The 17,533-nt window shown below is 38.2% G+C and overlaps 1 long non-coding RNA gene across 1 annotated transcript in view; it reads left to right on the top strand.

Moving 5' to 3' along the window:
• The window catches only part of LOC149128360 (uncharacterized), a 190,555-nt gene that overhangs the window by 5,722 nt on the left and 167,300 nt on the right, over positions 1–17,533 (top strand). Inside the window, exon 2 of the long non-coding RNA XR_016218045.1 lies at positions 1,314–1,405. This is a non-coding gene — a long non-coding RNA (uncharacterized LOC149128360). The remainder of the gene's footprint in view (positions 1–1,313; positions 1,406–17,533) is intronic.

The following is a 17,533-nucleotide window of genomic DNA, read 5'->3' on the forward strand; positions in this document are numbered from 1 at the left end:
ATGGCAACTTGGCTCTGCCTTCCCAGTTATGCACATGTACCCTTCCTCCCTCCGTCTCTCCAATCATTGATCCCAGAGAGTACTTTCACTGCAAATTTCTCTTGCAATGAAAATAGATTCAGAACCTGTTTAGAGAGCCAACACGAGAGTTGGTGTCTCTCCTAAACAAAAAAGAGACAGCTATCCCATCTCCTGTTAATGAGTAGAGATGTTTAAAGAATTCAGTTTGTTTCCTCTGAAGCCTTGCCCTCTGCTCCATCTTTCCTGTGGCCATTGCTGTGCTAGTGTGAGAGGACTGGTTTAAATCATGCTGTCAAGGAGATCTTGTAATAAAGTGAAAATGGGCCCACATAGGTATTGAATCTGTGACCCAGTTCTTGTTAGCACGCTCTAACCAGCAGCATGGACTCAAATGTTGCTGAATTTCTCTGTGATAGCCTTTACTGTCTTAGCTCTAAGGTCATGTGTCTGACCTAATAAAGACACTGGCTAGTTAACTTGAGAAAGCCTTTCTGCTATTTTTAGAAGATCTGGGGCAGAACGACCTTTGCATTGGTCAGTGTTTCTAAAGGGCATATATGATTTGTGAGAAAATGAGCATGTTGTTATTCCAAGGGGTTTACAAGACAACCCCATGTTTCTTCATTTTGTATTCTGTGAGGTGGTTTTGCCCTACACTTACTGAATTATTGAACCAGCCATTTATCTTAATATGCAGTTAAAATTAATCAGAGCTACATGTAATATACAGAGAATTTAGAGCTAGTCACACAGAAGATGCTGGCTACTTTAAGAAAAAGTAAGATATTTTCTAAGTAGATATTATATGTCAGGCACTCACATTCACAATTTTACTTACAGCACTGTTCTTTGAAAAATATTTCTTCATTTATGCATCAATAAACTAAGTCTTAGAGAAATTTAAATAATGTGTTCAGGGTTTTCTATGACAACAAAAATTAGCTACTCCTACAAATTCTTAACATTTTTTCGAGAATACTGAACTTTCTCTGTTAATCTATTACTATTTATTTCTAGGAAAACTTGTAGCATATGAACCGATCGAGATTTCCCTTTAATCTTAGTCTTGATGTTCATTGATATAGAGTATAATTGCCTTTGACATTAGCCAATTCTGAAAATATAAGCATTATTTAATTAAGTTTCATTTAACTTCTTTCAGCTTCTTTACATTGTGATAGATGTCTATCATTTTTTTTTTTTTTTTTTGTAGTTGTTCTACCTTTATCTGTCAGTCTGGAGTTTTCCTTCAGTGAATCCAAGTGAAGCTAAAATTTTTCTATTTTTAACAGGACTTGCACCATCTTTGCCCTGGTGTTGAATATTGTAGAGCAGGAGAACCACTACACAGATGGAGAAACACACCTGGTGAGAGGGAGGGAAGGTAGGATTTTTCTCTTACCACATTAGTTTTGAAGTAAGAGTTAAAAGAAGTTGATTATTTGAAGCCATTGGATTATGTTTTAATCATGGTCATCACACTTTTTAGTTATATAAACATAGTCAATTTACTTAATTTGTCAAAGATTAAATGTTCTGATCTACAAAATGGGCAAACTAATAGCACCTCCAGAAGTTGTTGTAAAGCTGATATGAGATATTGTATTTGGCACATGGTAAACATTCAAAAACTTTCCCTGAATTATCTAACAAACTCAGTACTTCATACATGAGACAGCCTAATTCCCTAGTAGATTAAAAATAAAAAAATTGGGAGAATTCACAAATGAATTATTCTTGGAAATTAGAAATGCTTCTGCTTTTTTATAGACATTGTTGTAGATATTTTTGTGGGTCTGTCTAAGCCTTGAAGCTGTGTGCAGGTGAGCAAAATGCTCTACTTGTTAATTTTTATGGAGACAAATGTTGGATTGAGAAAATCATGACTCTGACCTCATTTGGACCAATGTGGAGATGTTGGTTGTAAGTTTCAAAGTTTTGAAATATGACTACCAATAAATGAAAATATCACTAACTTTCTCCTAGAGAAAAATAAGATACCCCATGTTGGTTTGCCCACATTTGGGATTCTATGAAGGTACAGAAATTTACCCATGTGACCCAGCCATCCTACTTCTGGGAATATACACAAGGGAAATGAAATCAGTAAACAAAAGAGTTATCTGCTGTTTATTGCAGCTCAATTTGCCATAGCTAAGACATGGAATCAAACTAAATTCCCATCAACCAAAGATTGGATAAAGATATTATGGGATATGTACACTATAGAATTCTACACAGCAGTTAAAAAAAATGAAATCTGGTCTTTTGCAACAAAATAGATGAATTTGAAAAACATCATATTTAGTTTAATAAGCCAGTCCCAAAGGGACTAATACACTAGGTTATCTCTGATCTGTGAGAACTAATAGAGCACCTAAAATGAAATCTGTAGAAGTGAAATTGACACTTTGAAAAGGAATGACTTGAGCTGCCCTTGTCTTGGCTGTTGAGGAATAGTTTCATTTTTTTTTGTTTGTTTTTAGTTTTTTTTTCTTCATACTATTTGTTTAACTCTTTACTTAACATAGAGTTAATAATATGTATATAAATTCAATTGAAAATAGATCTCAGTAAAAAATAAGAAGGGGAATAAGACAGGGAGTAGGAAGTTTGTAACTGTAAACTGTATAGTTCTGCACACATTCCTAAGGGCTTACTTCTAAAGGTACAGTTTAAAAACTTGTCATGGGACTCCAAATCCCATTAAGCTTGGTTGGTGGTAAAAATGTCAACTTATTATTGAAGTGATCATATTAAGTATTAAAGTGAACATATAGATAGGATTAGGTGTTAAAATGATCATATAAATAGGATCAAGTGTCTGTTAACAATAATACATAGAATTAAAAAGGAGAGAATGTCCCAACATAGGAAGCAGTCCACACAATGGACTCATAGAATGACAATTGCTTTAAGTAACATGCTGACCTCAGAATCAGCCCTGAAATCTTCCTGGTCCGGCTGCTCATGGAAAGCCAAGACACTGTGGCAAAAATCATTCTACATGAAGGTCTCTGAGTGAGAACTCAGAGGAAAGAAGTGGCCATCAAAGAAGGATGTACTTTTTTCTTAATGGGAGGAGAGAACTTCCACTTTGCTTATGGCCTTGTCTAAATACTGACGGAGTTTGTGGATTCTAAAAGCTTTCCTAGCCTAGGCAACTCATGTCAAGAGCCATGGGTGGTCACTGACATCATACATAAGAGTGTTAGTTGTTAAATTAATAACAGAAGTCACTGTGCACTAACTTCCCATGCAGGACCTCTGTCCTCAATGAGTTGTATTATGAGAGTTAACTATAAAACTAGTTCTTAGTATGTGTGTGTGTGTGTGTGTGTGTATGCTAATTGTTGAAATCTTTACTTAATATAGAGTTGGTTTTCTGAGTACAAAGTTAATTGAAAATGAATCTTAATGGAGAATGGGACTGGGAATGATAGAGAGGAGGAGGTGGGTGAGAATATGGGTGGGAGGATGGGTATGGTGGGAATAATATCTATATTCCTAAAGTTGTACCTATGGAATTTGTATTCCTTAAAAATAAATTTAAAAAAAGAAGTTTACCCAGAATACTGTCCATCTTCACTTCCCTTGTATGACATAAATTGCCTGTTCTAAATGAAGTCAATTTATTTTGTGAGAATTTTAATAACATATTAATTATAATCATATTAGAATCTAATGACCAGCTCCCTGAGACTGAAAGTCATGGACCCTTTCAGCCTGACCTACTTTGACAGTTCAATTAAGTCAACTGGCTTTTAAAGTTTATGAAATGGCAAGGGGGCTCTGGATATTTAGGGTGTCTGATATTTGAACATACCATTTAACAAATTCCTTAGTGTATTGCTGGAGTCCAAAAATGTAAAATTTGTGACACACAAATCACAGTTGAGTTACAAATGGAGAAGCTGTGTGTGTTAGTATGTGTGTGCATGTTTGTTCAGCACTTGTATACAGGGTATGCACCATAATTTATTAAAAAATGAACAAATCATTTCTGTATGTAAACATAATTGTCAGTTTGTAACTGTCAATTTAATGTAACCTGGGTGGGATTGTTGTGATTATTTTTTCATCAATGCCCATTTCTTCATTTCTTCAACAATCATTTATTGAGCACCTACTCTGCATCAGTTGCTATGGAGACCTTGCAACTTTTTATGTCTCCATCACCACTCCAAGGGCTTATAATAATTACAGAGTTAATTGGAGATCACGATCAGTATTTATAAGCATCCAGTTACAGATAGTACATTACACAGGCTAAGAGCTGCCTCCTGCTAAAGCCAGATTTTCTAGGTTTACATCTCAGCTTTGCTACTTATCATCGTGTTGACACTGGGAAAAGTGGCTAACATATTTACTTCAATACTTATTTATTTCACTGTGATGTTCTGAGGATTATATATTAATACACATATAGTATTTTTAGGTTTGTTTATTTTTTTGAAAGTCCGAGTTTCACAGAGAGAGAAGGAGAGGCAAAGAGAGAGAGAGGTCTTCCATCCGCTAGATCACTCCCCAATTGGCTGCAACAGCCGGAACTGCGCTTATCCGAAGCCAGGAGCCAGGAGCTTCCTTGGGTTTCCTACATGGGTACAGAGTCCCAGGTACTTGGGCCATCCTCTACTCCTTTCCCAGACCATAGCAGAGAGCTGGATCAGAAGAGGAGCAGCCGGGACTTGGACCAGAGCCCATATGGGATGCCAGCCCCACAGGCGGTGGCTTTACCTGCTAAGCCACAGCACCGGCCCCCACATGTAGTATATAGAAGGGCTCATGAATTGCTCAGTGCATGTTGATCATAATTATTATTCTTGGTATTACTATTATTGTGCACTAGATATTCAGTGGAGGTGATTTTTATGTTATTACTTCCAAGAATAAGTAGAATCATATCATGTATTCCTTTTACCCCACTTTTTTTTTTTTTTAGAATTCTGGGTCAAGACAAATATAAACAAAAAGAAGAATAAATAATATTGAGTCAGTGTCTAGTAATATCCAAACCAAAGCACTCTCGTTAAAACTCAGTTGTAAAATGGAGTGTAGGTATTCATTCAGTACTTCAGCTCCAAGCAGAGGAAAGGAAGCAAGATAAATAGTGGAAGTGGGAAAGTGACACATACTTAAGCATGGCTTGAGATAGAAAGAAATTCTGGTTACCCGAGAAGCCCTAAGTCTTCTCACTGGAAGAAGAGTAATCAAAGTGACAGATTGAATCAAAAGTGCTGCCTAGTAAAAAAGTGGCCCAAATACCAGCTTTCAACCACTAATATTAGCAGCTCATTTCCATTTGTATCATTGTTACAAAGAGGATGGGCAGAGGTATAAATGCAGAACAAACATACAGAAGTATTCCTTTATCTCTCTGTGCTATATTTAGGACCTCATGCCAAACCTTATCCAGATGGTGTAGTTTAAGAACTGGCAATGGAGCATGAATGATGAAATGAACCACATAGTTCACTATTATCAACACACGAGTTTCCTGGGCAGAGTTCCAGCTTGGAGAATCTAAAAAGGCTTCATGGAAGAGGAGACATTTAACAAAAGCCAAGGTTCACTAGACACTTACTTTTGATAAGCATTGTGGTTAGTTTTGTACATACCTTATACAATTTTATTTTCACAACCACCCTATGAGCAGAAATTATTTTCCCCACATAGAAATGACAAATTGAAATTTATGGAGCTTACATAATTCTAAGATCTAAAATTGGTAACTGCTTGACTCTGGTTTAAAGCCAGATTGTCTAACCCATTGAAATTAGTGCCTAACTTCTCTGTTTTACTGCCTTTTCCCACTTTTTACTACTGTTTCCTGCCAGGAGGTAGGAAGTTTCCAACCAAAGAAATAAGAAGATGTGTTATGAAGCACTTGATATTAAAACTTCTTCCATAGACTTCAATTAAAGAACACTTTGCCCTAGGCCTAGGGCTGTTTACAGAGACAAAAAGAGTTACATGCATGGCCACTTCCACTAAGGTGCTTACCCTTTACTCTTAGACAAGGCAGTGAATGAATAGTGCTGGAAGAATATTGCAAAAGATAAATAGTGAGGTTTAATTAATGGTTATTTATTAAGCAACTACCAGGTGCAAAGTTAATGAGATTGTAAAGATAAATATAACTATTGCCTTTAAAGTGTTATTATGAGTCATTAGGTAAAATGATAAATGTATGTAAAAACTGCAGTTGAGGTCAAGATGCAGAAAGCCCCAGCAGAGAATTAGATGAAAAATGGGGCAAAGGGAAAACACAGTGAATTAGAAAAGTGGGAATATCACCCACTGCTCCTACTATATGCTAGGGCTGAACTTGAGAGTTCACATTTTTTCCTCATTAAATTTCACAGCAATCCAATTAGTAAACAGATAGTTAAACTAATTTTGTGAATCAAGAAACTAGAATATAGACAGGATGTTTTGGTTAAAATGTAAAATAAAAAGACAGTAAGTAGCACATCTACCCAACTACCAAGCCTGCTGTCCATGTAGGTGATTTTTGATGAGATGAAGGATGGAAATATCGAACAGTATTATAGCAGGCCCTGGGAGAGCCCCCAGATCATCTCAATTGTAAGCATTCCTGTTCTCTGAAGGCTTCCCTCATGATGAGTTGTGATTGGCCCTGTGTGACCAATGGTGTACTGCAGAAGCAGTACCTGGTGACTTCTGAGACTAAGTCATAAGAAACTTTGTATTTGCTGCTTTTTCTTCTTAGGAAACTTTCTCTTGAATCCCTTGGTTGCTAAGTTAAAATTTTGATTACTCTGATGCCACTCCTCTGGAGATACCATAGAGAAAAGCCACATGGAGACATTATGAGACTACAGAGGGTGCATCAGCAGATCCCCAGCTCTTCCCACTCCCAGAATGTCTAATCATACCTCAGGCATTGCACAGCAGAGACAAGTTCAAACTAATAAGGCTTAACCATAATGAAATTTGTGGCACAAAATAAGTGATTGTTGTTTATTGAGCCATTAAGTTTCTGGTATGATTTACTACACAGCTACAAATAGCTAAATATGCATGCTTTCTATTCTAGTTATCTATTGCTGTGTAACAGATCATTTCAATAGTCAGAATCTTAAACTTACATGCATTCATTATCTTAGTGCCTGAGTGTTAGAGTCTGGCCATGATTTATCAGGGTCCTCTACTTCATGGCCCCCTCCTAGGCTACAATCATGGTGTTGGCTAGGACTATGGTCAACTCAAGGAATAAGTGGAAAAATCTGCTTCCTAGTTTACTTTTTGTGATTGTTGGAAGAATTCACTTTCAGTTGCTCACATGCTGTTGGCTAGAGGACTCTCTCCAGCCTTTGCCCCATAGCACTCTCCAAATAGCGTCTCAAATTAAAGTAAGCAAGCCAGAATGCAAGAGAGGGCACTGGCAAGAGAAAAAAGATTAGTAACAATAGATAACTCACAATTCGTTGGATCTTAATCACTGAAATCACATCCTATCACAGTTTCTGCAACCTGCTAATTAGAAGCAAATCTGAAAGCTAGAAAAAGCAAAACAGAGAGACAAAGCTTTCATCAACTGGTTCACTCCTTTAATGTCTGCAAATGGGGAGAACTAAAGTCAGGGCCTGGGATCTCAGTCCAGGTCTCCCATGTAAGTAACAGGGACCCAACCACTTGAACCATCATTTGCTGCTCCCCAGAGTGCTCCCAGCATTGGGAGCCAGAACCAGGTCAAACCCAAGCACTCCTATGTGTGATGTGAGCATCTTATCCAGCAGAGATTTGATGACTAGGTCCAATACCTATGCTTAAACTTCAGTTTAAAAGCATGAAATATAAAATGCTAAAAAAAATGGTCAAAGATTTTAACTTATTTCTTTTATGTAGTATGACATCCAGAGATGAAGTAGGAAAAGAATTTTAAAAATAGATAAATTCTACTTAAGACAGTATTAAAATTTATAAAAAACAGAATCTGTAAATGCATAACAGAAGGGTGAAACTGTGGAAAACATTGGCTAATAATGTCACAGATGGTCCTTTATTCTAAATCTATGAGGTAGCCAATACCTGAATAAAAATGAAACAAAGATTATGAACAAATAAATAGTTCATTATAAAGGAAACATGACTGTTAAACATAAAAAATTTTGTTTACTTCACACACCATAAAAGGAACATAAACTACAGCTACAAAAGGCTTTGCATTTACCTCTAAGTTTGACCAAAGTCAAAAGGTGTAGTTACTCATTATGGTTTGTCACAGTGCAGGCAAACAGACTTTCTTATAATTCACTAGTGGAAATAGAACTTGGAAGAACTTGTATAAACAAAAAGATTTGCAGTCTCTAATAAACTCCATTCCAAATTTACCTACACGAAAACCTTGCAAAAATCCTATAGAATCTGCAGACTCCAGTTGCAGTTCATTTATGCCTTCAATTTATTTCTGTTAGAATATTCACACTAAGGAGTAAAATATCTTCAGAATTGACAGGCATTAATTCTCTTTGAAATAACTGCATCCCCTTATAAAAACAGTTTGTTTTATCCATTTTAAACATTGAAAAATTCAAGTTGAGGTCAAAATTCTCAGGCTTGTTTCTTCCCTTTAAAGTTGCCACAGATTTGTAATTCTACCAAGTCACAATGGTCTAATGCTACAAGACAGGCTGTCATTCAAATGTGATTTAATAAACAGCCTTTTCTCAGTCTTCACTCTAGACAACATAGCTTTTTTTTTTTTTTTGTGGGTAAACTAGATGTAATCTAAGTTCATGTTAGTTTTTTTTTTAAGGTTAGTTATTTGAGAGGCAGAGTTACAGATAGAGGGAGAGACAGAGAGAGAAGTCTTCCATTTGCTAGTTCACTCCCTAAATGACTGCAATGGCTGGCACTGGGTCCATTAAAAGTCAGGAGCCAGGAGCTTCTTCTGGGTCTCCCATGTGGGTACAGGGACCCAAGCATTTGAGCCATCTTCTGCTGTTTTCCCAAGTCATCAGCAGGGAACTGGATCAGAAGTGGAACAGCCAGGACTCGAATGGGCACCAATATGGGATGCTGGCAATGCATGGAAAAGGCTTAACCTACTATGCCACAGTGCCGGCCCCATTCATATTGGTTTTGATTAAGGAGAGTTCATTACATCTATTCTATACTGCTAGTATATGCATAGAGCTTACTCCTTTTCAAGACTCCTTCATGCAAAACACATAAAGCTCTAAGAAGCAGGAGGCTCATGTTTTACCTGAGGCTGGAAAAGCGATCTGCCCAGGGACGAGCCTTAATCAGGACTTTTGTGATTTCGCGAGGAAAATGTCAGCTAAGATGCTACCCTGGGAAGAAGTACATAATGAATGAGTAGAATTTCCTTTATGGCAACTGTTACCCTGGTGTCTTTGATGATGAGAACAAAGAGATGCAAATGAAAACTAGGACAACCTTCTGTCTATAAATGTTCCTGGCATCTGGGATCTTTTACCTCATCCTTTGTATCAAAGAAATACATTGAGTAAGAGCCTCACAACCACTTGTCCCTCAGGTGTGTCTGATTACTTGCTGAAGGAGTCAGATAGATGCTTCAGGGGAAACTAGAAAATGCAGGAAATTTATTTTACTGGACAGCTATAGAGTTGGGAGGGTATATGCTCATATACATAACACTGGCAATTTATTTCCCCCTATGACACACAAGTGAAAAATTGAAAGTGCTTTCCAGTAATATCATAGGTAAGGATGATGTATTAGTAAGCTGTGATGTCTCCCAGAACATACTTCTCTTCCTAGGAGCAACTGTTTTGCTGAAGAGCTTTGCAGTCTGTAAGTCTATAAGAATGTCACCAGTAATGTTGAAATAAGACAATGGGCTCCTTTTTCACTTGGAATCTTGGATTTTAAGTCAAAATCATGGCCCCACTAAGTGATCTAGTCTGGGTAAGATCTGTTTTCAAAGAAAAATTATGCATGACAGAATTAAGCAGACAAGAAAGAATTTATTCAAATTATTCAAAGCTAGTTCAGTGCTGGAGGGGTGGTGTGTGGATTGAATTCAATCCACCTAAAACAAAGGGCAGAAGTTTTGAGCACTGAGGGGCTGGTGGAAAGTGAAACAGGACATTAGTGGGGGTGTTGGTCAGTGTGATGAGGCCATGTGTGCGTACATATTGGTATTTATTGAAGTTAGGCTATGCCTACACACAGAGACTAAGAGCTAGGAATATCTTTCTTCAGGATTATATTTGAAAAGAATGGCTCTCAGGTCTTTGTGAAAGCTATTTCTGGCTTGTAAAGCTGGCAAAATGTTGGGGAAAGATTTATATATCAAAGGGGCAAAGAATAAGTTTACAATTGCCAAGTCAATGTTTTAAGCAAGGGAGGTCAGGGGCCTTCAGTCTGGAAGAAACCTGTCTAAAGGTTAGTCAAGCTGAGGGGACCATTAAGGCTAATTTGGTCACTGTAGGGTGTACAGAATTCTGTCCTCAAAATCTCTTCTTGAAATGTATGTATTTATTTGAAAAGCAGAGATGGGGGGAGAGAGAGAAAGAGAGAGAGGAGAGGAGAGGAGAAAAAAGGAGAGAAGAGGAGAGCAGAGAGAGGAGGTGAGAGAAGAGGAGAGGAGAGGGGAAGGAGAGGGCTCTCATCTGTTGTTACAGTCCCAAAATTACATGGAGGTAGGCCAGGGACCAAGATGGGAATAGGGAACTCAATCCATGTCTCTGATGTGAGTGGCAGAGACTCAGTTACTTAAGCCATCACCACTGCCTCCCAGGATTTGTATTAACAGGAATCTGGAGTCAGAACTCAGAGGTGGGTTTTCCAACAGGGAATGTGGGCATGTTAACTGGAGTCTTAACTGCTAGGCCAAATGCCTGCTCCATCCTCAAATTTTTATTGGGATTAGAGAAGAAATATAATTATACTTTTTAAAATTAAGATTTATTTGTTTATTTGAAAGTTAGAGTTACAGAGAAGGAGAGGCAGAGGCAGCGACAGATCTTCCATCCACTGGTTAACTCCACAAATGGCTACAACAAACAGTCCTGGGCCAGGCTGAAGCCAGGATCCAGGAGCTCCTGCTGGGTCTCCTATGTGGGTTCAGGGGCTCCAGCACTTGGCCTATCTTCCTCTACAGGCACATTAGGAGGGAGCTGGATCAGATGTGGGGAAGTCAGGACTCAAACCAGCGCCCATATGGGACAGCAGGGCTGCAGGTAGCAGATTTTACCTTCTGTGCTACAGGTCAGGCCCCTAATTATACTCTTAAGAACTCATAAAAGTTGACCTTAACAAGTGTGGAAGCTTCTGTTTATCTTTAGGATTAGGAAGATTGTTGAAAACATGGGGAGGGCATTTGGTGAAGCAGTTAAGATACTGCTTAGGATACCTACACCCCATTTTTGGGTGCCTGGGTTTGAAGATGACTCCATTTCTGATTCCGATTTCCTGCTAATGCACATCCTGGGAGGCAACAGGTGAGCGGCTTAGGCCCTTGCTACCCACATGGGAGACCCTGATGGTGATTTGGACTTAGCCTCCCTTGGCTGTTGCAGGTGTTTGGAGGGTGAACCTCAGTATGGAAGATCAAATCTCTCTCTCTCTCTCTTTCTATCTTTATCCCCTTTAAAATAAAATGAAAATGAGGCTGGCGCCATGGCTCAATAGGCTAATCCTTCGCCTTGCGGCGCCAGCACACCGGGTTCTAGTCCTTGTCAGGGCGCCAGATTCTGTCCCGGTTGCCCCTCTTCTAGGCCAGCTCTCTGCTGTGGCCCGGGAGTGCAGTGGAGGATGGCCCAAGTGCTTGTGCCCTGCACCCACATGGGAGTCCAGGAAAAGCACCTGGCTCCTGGCTTCGGATCAGCATGATGCGCTGGCCACAGTGGCCATTGGAGGGTGAACCAACGGCAAAAGGAAGACCTTTCTCTCTGTCTCTCTCTCTCACTGTCCACTCTGCCTGTCAAAATAAATAAATAAACAAAATGAAAATGAGTAAAATTTGTAAAAAGATTGTGGAAAACAATAAGGTTTCTGAAAAATGAGACCTTCCATATTTTAGCAGGGAATAATTTTTCATCTGATTCCCCATCCCTCATTGATTGTATCCAAAACAACTCTGTATACAGACAATTAAGTCCTTAGAGAACAGCTAAAGTAAGGAGGTTTCTGCATCTACCTCATACAATTCAATCAATATTATTAAACAGTATTCATTACTGACTCAAGCTACCAATGAAGATGTTAAGGTTTAGATATGTTAGATATGCTGTTTAGTTGCACAGATATTTAGTATCAAAACCAGATAGTAACTCAATTCTTTCCAGCATTTTGGAAACCAATATCTTGTATGTATGTATGTTTCTTGGAAAGGTTGGGGAGAAGTAGGTAGAAGCTGTGTATTTTAGCCTTATGGTACATAATCACAGTATCAGCAGAAAAGAAGTATTGGCCAATCTGCCATAACTCTACTACCCACTTGACAACCAAATGATTCTTTTATAATTCAGGTTATAACACATTTCCTACTCAAAACCTACGGCATCCTATCTTGCTTAAAATGAAAGTCATGGTTCTGCCCTGAGTTTACATAATCACTGTAGCCCTTCTTTTCTTACTACTCTTTCCCTTGTTCACTGCACATCTGCCAGTGGAACCCACACCCCATATCCTATGTACACCAAACATACTTTTGTTACAGAACTCACTTCCCAAGGTAGCAACAGTCTCCCGAAGTATTTTCTAAGGTGGACAGTCTGTTCTGTGGTGTATCTATACAATTTTTAATCCTAATATCAGGATTTTGTTCCTTTTACTTTTTGTTTATAGGAGCTCTCAATGGAATATCCCTTAAGTTCTTTTTTCCCCAAAGAAAGTTTAAAAATATGTTGTAGGAGATATTCATCTTCCTTATAATTCTGAATCAAAGCTAGATATCGCCACATAGATATTTTAAAGGAATACATGGCTTTTTCTTTTTTTTTTATTTATTTGACAGGTAGAGTTGCAGACAGTGAGAGAGAGAGAGACAGAGAGAAAGGTCTTCCTTCAGTTAGTTCACTCCCCAAATGGCTGCTATGGCTGGTGCTGCGCTGATCCAAAGCCAGGAGCCAGGTGCTTCCTCCTGGTCTCCTATGCGGGTGCAGGGCCCAAGCACCTGGGCCATCTTCCACTGCCCTTCCGGGCCACAGCAGAGAGCTAGACTGGAAGAGGAGCAACCGGGACTAGAACCCGGCATCCATATGGGATGTCGGCGCCGCAGGTGGAGGATTAACCAAGTGAGCCACAGCGTCGGCCCTGATTTTTCTTTTTTAAAACAAAATTACTGCTTCTGTGGTTTCATTTTAATATTTAGACTTCTGTTCAATTTGCTTTTACCCAGGATAGGGTAAAACATGTAGACTAATCCAAATGCATCCTTTTTCTCAAGTGATTTTCTCAAATACAATTCTTTAGTATGTTCTTAGCCCCTCTGTCTTAATTTGAGATGCTTCCATTCTAATATCAAACTTCCATATGTACTTTGGTCTATTTCTAGATTTCCTGTTATATTTCTTTGTTCTCTTTTTGTAAAACAACTGATGCATACCTAAGGTATTTGACAGCATCTACTGATTAGTTAAGAAATCCACAGCATCTGTTCTGAAATGGCCTGGAATCCCTTGAGGAGGTACCTCAATGACTACTTTGTTTCAGCAATATGCCATGTATTTGTTAAAATGGTGAGTTTTTGGGCCTTGTATCTTAAGAATTCTAGTGTTAGAATTGTGGAGAGGGAGGCCCAGGGAGCTGCATTTTTAGTAAGTTGACCGGTCAACTCCTAGCTGACATTTGGAAATAGAAAGAAGGAACATCTATACACGATGGGTTAGTGCCTCAGCATCAACACATTAAAATTGTCTAATGTGTCTGTCCATAAAACTAATGTCAAATAAATAGGCATACTACATCGTAATGGAAACCCATTATATCCTTTTTTTTTTTTTTGGACAGGCAGAGACAGACAGTGAGAGAGAGAGAGAGACAGAGAGAAAGGTCTTCCTTTTCTGTTGGTTCACCTCCAAAATGGCCGCTACAGCTGGTGCTGTGCCAATCCGAAGCCAGGAGCCAGGTTCTTCTCCTGGTCTCCCATGTGGGTGTAGGGCCCAAGGACTTGGGCCATCCTCCACTGCACTCCCGGGCCACAGCAGAGAGCTGGACTGGAAGAGGAGCCAACCAGGACAGAATCTGGCGCCCTGACCGGGACTAGAACCCAGGATGCTGGCACAGCAGGCAGAGGATTAGCCTAGTGAGCCATGGTGATGGCTACCTATTATATCCTTTTAAAAATTTTTATTAATATAAAGTGAGCAAATTTGATGTATTTCATATATACAGATGGAGGAGCACAGTGATACTTCCCACTCCATCCTATTTTCCTGCCACCCTTTCTCTCCCCTCCTTCCTACTTCTCTTCTTTTTCTTTTAATTTTTACAATGACTTACTTCTAGTTTATGTTATAGTCATAGGATTAACCCTCCATTAAGTAAAGAATTCCACAAATAGTAAGAAGTAAAAACTACTATTCTACAATAGTAGAGACAAGGACTGTAAATAATAATCAAATCTCAAATTATAAGTCTTGCTCATGTATCATATATATTACATTCAAGGAAAGCATATGATATTCATCATCTTGTGCCTGCCTTATTTCTCTAGCTATAGCAGTTTTCAGTTGTACCCATTTTGTTGTAAAAGACATTTTTGTTGTCTTTATAATAAAATGGCTGAGTAGTATTTCACAGTGTACATGTATGCTATATTTTCTTTATCCAGTCATGATGGACCTCTGGGTAGATTCCATATCTTAGTTATTGTGAAGTGAGCTGCAATAAACATAGGGGTACAGATAACTCTTTCATATGCTGATTTAATTTCTTTTGTGTAAATTCCCAAGAGTGAGATGGTTGAATCATATGGAAGATCTAGTTTCAGCTTTCTGAGGAACCTCCACATTGTCTTCCACAATGGCTGTACTAGTTTGCATTCCCACCAACAGTTGATTAGGGTAACATTTTCCTCACAGCCTCATAGGTATTTATTATTTGTTTTTTTCTGTTTGAGAGCAAGTCTAACTTGGGTGAGGTGAAACCTCATTGTGGTTTTGATTTGCATTTCCCTTAGGGTTGGGGTCCTGATCATTGTTTCATATGTATATTGACAATTTGAATTTCTTCTTTTGAAAAATGCCTGTTCAAGTCCTTTGCCCACTTTTTAACTTGACTGTTTTGTTGTTGTTGAATGTCTTGAGCTCTTTTTACATTCTGTATATTAATCCTTAATCAGTTACATAGTTTGCAAGTATTTTCTCCCATTGTCAGTTGTCTCTTCACTTTGTTTATTTCTTTTCAGTGCAGAAGCTTCTTAGCTTGATGTAATCTCATTGTCAATTTTGGCTTTGAGTACCTGTGGTTCTGGGATCTTTTCCAAGAATTCTTTGCCTATGCCAATGTCTTACAGAGTTTCCATAAAATTCCCCTCTGGTAATTTGATGATAACAGGTCATAGATTTAGACCCTTGATCCATTTTTATTGATTTGTGAATAAGGTGTAAGGTAGGAATCTTATTTCATATTTTGGCAAGCAGAGATCCAATTTTCCTAGCACCGTTTATTGATGAGACTGTCCTTTCTTCAAGATTGATTTGACAAAATATAACATCATTTTATGATAAAAACCTTAAGTAAATTGTACACAGAAGGAACATTCTATAACACAATCAAGGTAATATATTACAAACCCACAGCCAGCATCATACTGAATCGGGAAAAGTTAGACTCATTTCCACTAAGATCTGGAACAAGACAAGGATGTCCACTTTCACCATTGCTATTCGATATAGTTACGGAAGTTTAGCAAGAGTCATTAGGTAAGAAAAAGAAATCAAAGGATAGGGGGAAATCAGATTAACCCTGCTTGCAGATGACATGATTCTATATATAGGGGAACCAGAATTCTCCACTGAGACTATTGGAACTCATAAAAGAGTTTGTTAAAGTTATAGGATATAAAATCAACACACAAAAATCAATAGCTTTGTGTACATAAATAATGCCATGACTGAGAAAGAACTTGTAAGATCAGTCCCATTCACAATACCTACAAAAATTTAAATACCTCAGATAAATTTAGCCAAAGAAATATAAAACATTAAAGAAAGAAATAAGACACAAAAAATGAAAAAATAATTCCATGTTTGTGGATTTGAAGAATGAATATCATCAAAATGTCTATAATACTGAAAGCAATATACAGATACAATATGATCCCCAAATACCCATGACATTCTTGTGAAATATGGAAAAAATGATGCTAGAAATCACATGGAAACTCAAGAGACCCCCAAATAGGTAAAGCAATCTTAAATAACAAAAACAAAGCAGGAGGCATCATAATACCAGATTTCAAGACATACTACAGCGTAGTTAAAACAGCTTGGTATTGGCACAAAAATAGACATGTAGATGAATGGAACAGAATAGAAACCCCAGAATTCAGTCCAGGCTTCTGCAACCAGTGAATCAATCTCTATTATACCTTTGATTTTTGCCTAAATTCAGAGTGATATTTTTGGTTTGGTTTTTGTTTTATTTGTTTTGTTTTTATTCCACTCCCTACTTTATCACAGATTATCAATTCAGAACTGTATCTAATCAAACTTGGGTTTATTCAAAATTTTTTTTGAAGTATTTGTTAAAGGCTGTCAAGAAAGGCATTGCCAGGAACTCTTTGGGAGACAGTGTACAGGTTGGGTGTTTCTATTTGCAGGCAAACCTCCCATTGTTGTGATTAACTTTTCCAACACACCTCACAAGGCTATGAAGGATGCTGCCCTTCTATTTCTCCCTACCTCCCAGCTCTAAGACAAAGTTGGATGGAGAGAGACAACAAGAACTGGACCCCAGGCATCTGATGTCTGGTCACATCAGACACCATCTGGCCAGAGTGACATTATGATTCATGGTGTAAGCAGAACATCCAGGAAAGAGCTAATAGAGCTCAAAATACAACACTTTTTTATCACCCAAATCAGTAGGTGAGATTGCATTTGTCTTCAGTTAATGGTAAAGCAGTAGGAGACACTGAGCAGGCCAGGCTGAATATTGAGCCAAGAAGGAAGAACTAGTTGAACTGAGTGATAAGTTGAATTTCTTACCTGAGTTATGGCCTCAGAATTTTATCAGCATTAGCACATGAAAATTGTATAATATGTCTGTTCCTAAAACTAATGTCAAATAGGGTCTTGTTCCTTTAACTGTGTATAGTATCATCATGATATATTAACTGCTTTTCAGATAAAATCCTGGCAAAGTTGAAAACAGATCCAGTTTCAGAAAAGCAGTTCCTCATAAAAGGACTTAAGAACCTTGTGCTTCCATAGTTCAAAGGCATTTTCTCCCATTGCAGGGGGCATGAGGTCCCTCTGCTCTTCTGGCTGATGACTCTGGACATTGCTCTAAAAAGATGTCCAATACTAGAACTGATTTAGATTGGTGA

This window comes from Oryctolagus cuniculus, chromosome 1 (assembly GCF_051225735.1).
Source record: "Oryctolagus cuniculus isolate XC-2025 breed Fujian yellow rabbit chromosome 1, ASM5122573v1, whole genome shotgun sequence".
Classification (NCBI taxonomy): Eukaryota; Metazoa; Chordata; class Mammalia; order Lagomorpha; family Leporidae; genus Oryctolagus; species Oryctolagus cuniculus.